The sequence below is a fragment of the Fukomys damarensis genome, unplaced genomic scaffold, assembly GCF_012274545.1.
Source record: "Fukomys damarensis isolate Sample0158 unplaced genomic scaffold, DMR_v1.0_HiC HiC_scaffold_32, whole genome shotgun sequence".
NCBI classification, from domain to species: domain Eukaryota; kingdom Metazoa; phylum Chordata; class Mammalia; order Rodentia; family Bathyergidae; genus Fukomys; species Fukomys damarensis.
In genome coordinates, this window is record NW_022900944.1 from 38,504,885 (window position 1) to 38,510,113 (window position 5,229).

A 5,229-nucleotide genomic window follows, 5' to 3' on the forward strand; every position below is an offset into this window, starting at 1 on the left:
ACAGACGTTTCATGATGAGCCCTTGCTTGCACTTTTTCTTGAGACAGGGCTTTCACTATGTAGCTCAGGCTGGCCTCAAACTTATGTAGGCTATGCCAGCCTCAAACTCAAAATCCTCCAGCCTTGGTCTTACAGTGCTAGGATTTCAAGACTGTCCCACCACATCTAACTCATCTTTTGAATTTTGATATATATAAACATATCTATTTAAAAGCAACCAAAGATTTTAAAATGTACCTCGTTTGTTTGGTACCCTCCCCACTGAGCTACATCTGCAGCCCTTTTTTATTTTTATTTATCTATTTAATTTTTTTTGGTGCTGGGGACCTTGCCCTTGTGAGGTAGGTGGCACCACTGAGCTAAATCCCTGGCCCTTTTATTTTTAATTTTGAGACAGGGTCTTGCTAGGTTGCTAAGTTGCCTAGGCTGGGCTCAAACTTGCAATTCTCCTGCCACAGCTCCCCAGAGTGCTGAGACTACAGGTGTGTGGCACCACGCCCCGCTGAAGTGTTCCCAGTTTATTTATTTATTTATTTAATTGTTTGTGACAAGGTCTCGCTGTGTAGTCCAGGCGGATCTTAAACTCATTATGCAGCCCAGGCTGGCCTAGAACTGTGGTAATCATCCTGCCTCACCTCCTCAGTGTTGGGATTACAGGCATGCACCACCTAGTTTAAAAAGTAAAACAATTGTCATAAATCTTCTTTAAATCTTACCTTTAAACTAGGTATACCTCCCATAGTATACCTAGCTTAAAAAGTATGCCTAGTTTTAAAAATAAAATAATTGTCATAAATCTTCTGTGTATGTGAGAGGGGTACTGGGGATTGAATCTAGACCTTCACGTTAAACTATATCCCCAAACTTTTTTTTTTCATTCAGTATTGTGATTGACCCCCAGGTATTTAAACTAAGCTACATTCCACCCTACTTATTTCTCTCTCTCTCTCTCTTTCTCTCTCTCTCTCTCTCTCTCTCTCTCTCTCTCTCTCTCTCTTTTGAGACAGGGTTTCACTAAGTTGCCAAAGATGGGCTGGAATTTGTGACCCTCCTGCCTCAGCCTCCCAAAGTGCTGGTATTAGACACATGCCACCTGGCTGTAAATAATTTCTTTGCTCTAGAATTCTACATCCCAGAGGCAAATGCTTTCAAATTTGTTAGCTATTTCTTTGCTAATTTTCCTATTTCTAAAAAAAGGGGAAAAAAAGCTTAAAGTGTTACCGTTATAATTTATGGCATTTAAAAAAACTGACTACAATGAAAGATAAATATCTTCTATATACACAGAAAAAGAAAGTATAGACATACTTTTCTTCTCAGGATCCTCCTAATATAAATCTTTAGTTAAATCAATATTCAAAATGTATAGTTTATGCTTGTATAAAACAGTTCACAGTTGAAGCATACAATACACTTCTAAGTACATTTCCTTTTTGTAAAAAAACAAACAACCTTTCATTGCCTTGGAGTTAAACTGATTGATCTATTACAGCTGTAAGAAAATCCTTTGTTTTCCTTGGAGTTAAACTGCTTTTGGGCCAGGGATTTAGCTCAGTGGCTCTGTACCTGCCTTGCGAGCACAAGGTCCTGAGTTCAATCCCTGGTACTAAAAAATAAATATTAAATAAAATAAATTACCTTAGATATTAAAATTGTAGCATGAAAGACAAAACTGAGGAAATATAGAAAGTAAAACAAAAGTTGGGCATGGTGATACACACCTGCATCCCAGCTCCTTGGGAGGCTGAGGCAGGAAGATTACAAATTGAAGGAAGATTGCAAGTTGGGCAACTTAATGAGACCCCAGCTCCAAAAAATATAAAAGGCCTGGGGATGTAGCTTAGTGGTACAGAATATGTGGTGAGCACTGGGGTCAACACCCCTTTGCCCCTCATACGAAGAGAAAAAAAAAAAGAGCAAAAGAAGGTAAATGATGGAAGAAAAGACAGGAGATCTAATGTATGGGGTCTCTATCCTGGCAGAGCTGACAGTCAAACTGGGGACATTGAAGACACGTCCATGTGGTATTCAGAGGACCCGGTGGGGTGGTCCCAATGAGTGGCCCAGACGCTGCCCGAGGGAGGGTGCTGCAGGTCAGGGTGCAGACTTCTCTGGCAGTCCCCAGAGGCCCCGCCCCCTCCTTCCAGCCCCCAGCACGGCCTACACCACACATCCCATCTTGCACTCTGCTGGGCTTCCTCCTCTCTTCCCAGAATTCCCTCCCAGCAGCCTTTGAGCCTGAGGTCCCAGAATTCCCTCCCAGCGGCCTTTGAGCCTGAGGACCGGGACCAAGGCACTGACCTGTTATTACCCTTTGCCTCCCCTTCTGGCCACATGCAATTTGCAAGTGAGCATGTGGTCTCAGCTCTCCTGGTGGGGCTGCATCTGCTCATTACCTGTCTCCTCCTCTTAAACAGCTCAAGATTTTTCCTTGGGGCAGCACCTCCCACCCATTCAAAAAGCTTATGGCTGCTGGACATGGTAACCCACGCCTGTAATCCCAGCACTCAGGAGGCTGAGACAGGAGGATCGCTGTGAGTTCGAGACCAGCCTGGGCTACATAGTGAGTTCCAGGTCAGTCTCAACTACATAGTGAGACCCTATCTCAAAAAAACAAACCAAACAACTCCCCCGCCCCCCCAAAAAAAAGAGCTTATGGTTTGGAAGGTTGCTAAGGGTCATGCATCCCAAGACATCTACAGAATCTGCACACTTTGCCCATCCCCCTCCACCCCACATAGAACTACTGCTTCAGGAATGGGACACCTGCCAAACTCCAGTCAGAGATTTTGTAGACCTAAGGGAAGGAGGAAACTGCCTGCGTATAAATCCTACACCAGAGAATCAGAGAGCCAGGTGTGGTGGTGCACGCCTGTAATCCCAGCGATCAGGCTGAGGCAGGAAGACTGCTGCAAGTTTGAGGCCAGCCTGGGCTACACAGTGAGTTCAAGGCCAGCCTGAATTAGAGCAAGACCCTGTCTCAAAAAACCTTTAAAAAAAAATCAAAAGAGAGACCCAGAGAAATCACAAGCAAGGTGACAGCATTTTATAAACATTTGGATCTATCTGTGCAGGATTCACTCTGGACTTCTCAGTTGGGGAAAATGTTCTGTGTTTGCTTAAACCAGAATGAACCACAGCCAGGAGTCCTCAGGGAAATGACAGATATCTTGGAGGGTGAGTGGGGGCGGAGCTGGAGGGTACCTGAGCAGCGCTCTGGTACCAGTCAGGCTGTTTCTCAGATAATTACATGGTTAGGTCCAATTTGTGAACATGTATCAAACAGTACTTCATAAGATGTGCCTTTTTCTTCCCTCCCCTCCCCTTGTGTGGTACTGTGGTTGAACTCTGGGAGCACTGAGCTACATCCCGCCCTTTTAAAATTTCATTTTGAGACCGGGTCTCACTAAATTACCCACACTGGCAATCCTCCTGCCTCAGCCTGCTGGGTAGCTGGGATTACGGGTGTATGCTACCACATCTAGGGATCTGTGCTTTTTTTCTAATATGTTATATTTCAGTGAAAAGTTGGGACTATTGAGTAAGGCAGGAAGTATCATGTCAGAAAATGTCCTGAAGACCAAATGAGTAGGTGACATTAATAAATATTTGCTAAGCCGGGTGTGGTGGCACATGCCTGTAATCCTATCACTTGGAGGCTAAGGCAGAAGGATCGCAAATTCAAGCCTGGCATGGGCAATTTAAGGAGACACTGTCTCAAAAAAATCAAAACAAAACAAAAAACTCCACACTTACCCTTCCTTTCTGCCAAGTGCTTCCCACTGTGAAAAGGAGCTGCTACTGTCCTAGCTCACCAGCCTGGAGATCCAGCTCACGGGATGGCTGGCCGTCGTCGCAGGAGCCAGGCTGCAGCCCCGAGCCCTGGCCCTCCAGACAGCGCCCACTTCAGCCAGCTCTGCCTACCTGCCCTCCGCTCTGCAGCACCTGTCACCAGCCCGTCCCGGCCCTGGCATGGAACTCAAAAGAGGGAAATGTGACCCGAGCTACAAATCCCAGGCTCAGATTCCTCTCAGTCTGGTGTCAACTGGCGGCCATCCTATTCAGGAATTCCCAACGGCTGAACAAAGCCGATTCTGCATGAGGAACCAGCGTACCTGGGTGAAGAACTAGAGGGGAAAACAGCTCCAATGGAGCCTGGCATGTTTGTGACAGAGAAGGATAAAAACGAAGGAAAGAAAGAGCAGGGGAAGAGAAGGAAAAGGAGAGAAGAGATAAAACAGGGAGGGAAGCAAGGAGGAAGAGGGATGTTTGTGGTGGGGCAAGGAAGTACAGCTGAACATGGTAGCACATGTCTGTAATCCCAGTGCTTTGGGAGGCTGAGGCAGGAGGATTGCTAGTTCAAGCTGAGCCTGGGCAACTTAGTGATGTAGTAAGACCCTGTCTCAAAATATAAAATTTTAAGAAAGGTAGGTATTTAGCTCAACATGAAGGCCCTTGCTTCAATCCTCACCACGCCACCCTATGGGCAAAGGGCTGGTGAAGATATTTCTCCAAAGAAGATTACACAAATGGCCAACAAGCACATGGAAAGATGCCCATGCTCTAGGACTCCCGCTAGGCTGGCAGTAAGGAAAAGGGAGGCGCTGGCAGAGGGACAGCTCAGCGCCAGTGCAGTCCCTTCGCAGGCCAGGGCTCTCAGGAGGAGGAGAGAAAGGGAAAGGGGGAAGAAGAGAGAAAGAGGAGGAGAGACACTTAAGGAATCACCAGTGTCGGGGAAAGATGGAGCCCTCATGTGCTATGAGTAGGGTGTAAAGCAGAGCGGCTGCTACAGAAAACAGCCTGGCAGTTCCTCAAAAGACTAATCAGAGGGCTACACTGTGATGTGGCGATTCCAGGCCCAGCTGCACGCCCAAGAAAGTAGAAAGCATCTGTCCACACAGAAGCCGTGGCTTTTCATCGCAGTATTGTTATAACAGCATCAAAGGGGAAGCGCCCCAAATGCCCACGGGTGAGGAGTGGATAAACAAAACGTGGCATTGCACGCCGCACACTAGAGGATTCTCTGGCAATACAAAGGAATGAAGTACTGACGTGGATAAAGTTCAGTACGGATGAAATCTGCAGTGACTGATGTACAACACAGAATATGTTATAGACCAGTGAACTTCAAAAGTATGAACTCTGGGCCGGGGATTTAGCTCAGTGGTGTTGCTGCCTGCCTTGCAAGAGAAAGGTCCCAAGTTTGATCCCCGGTACAAAAAAAAAAAA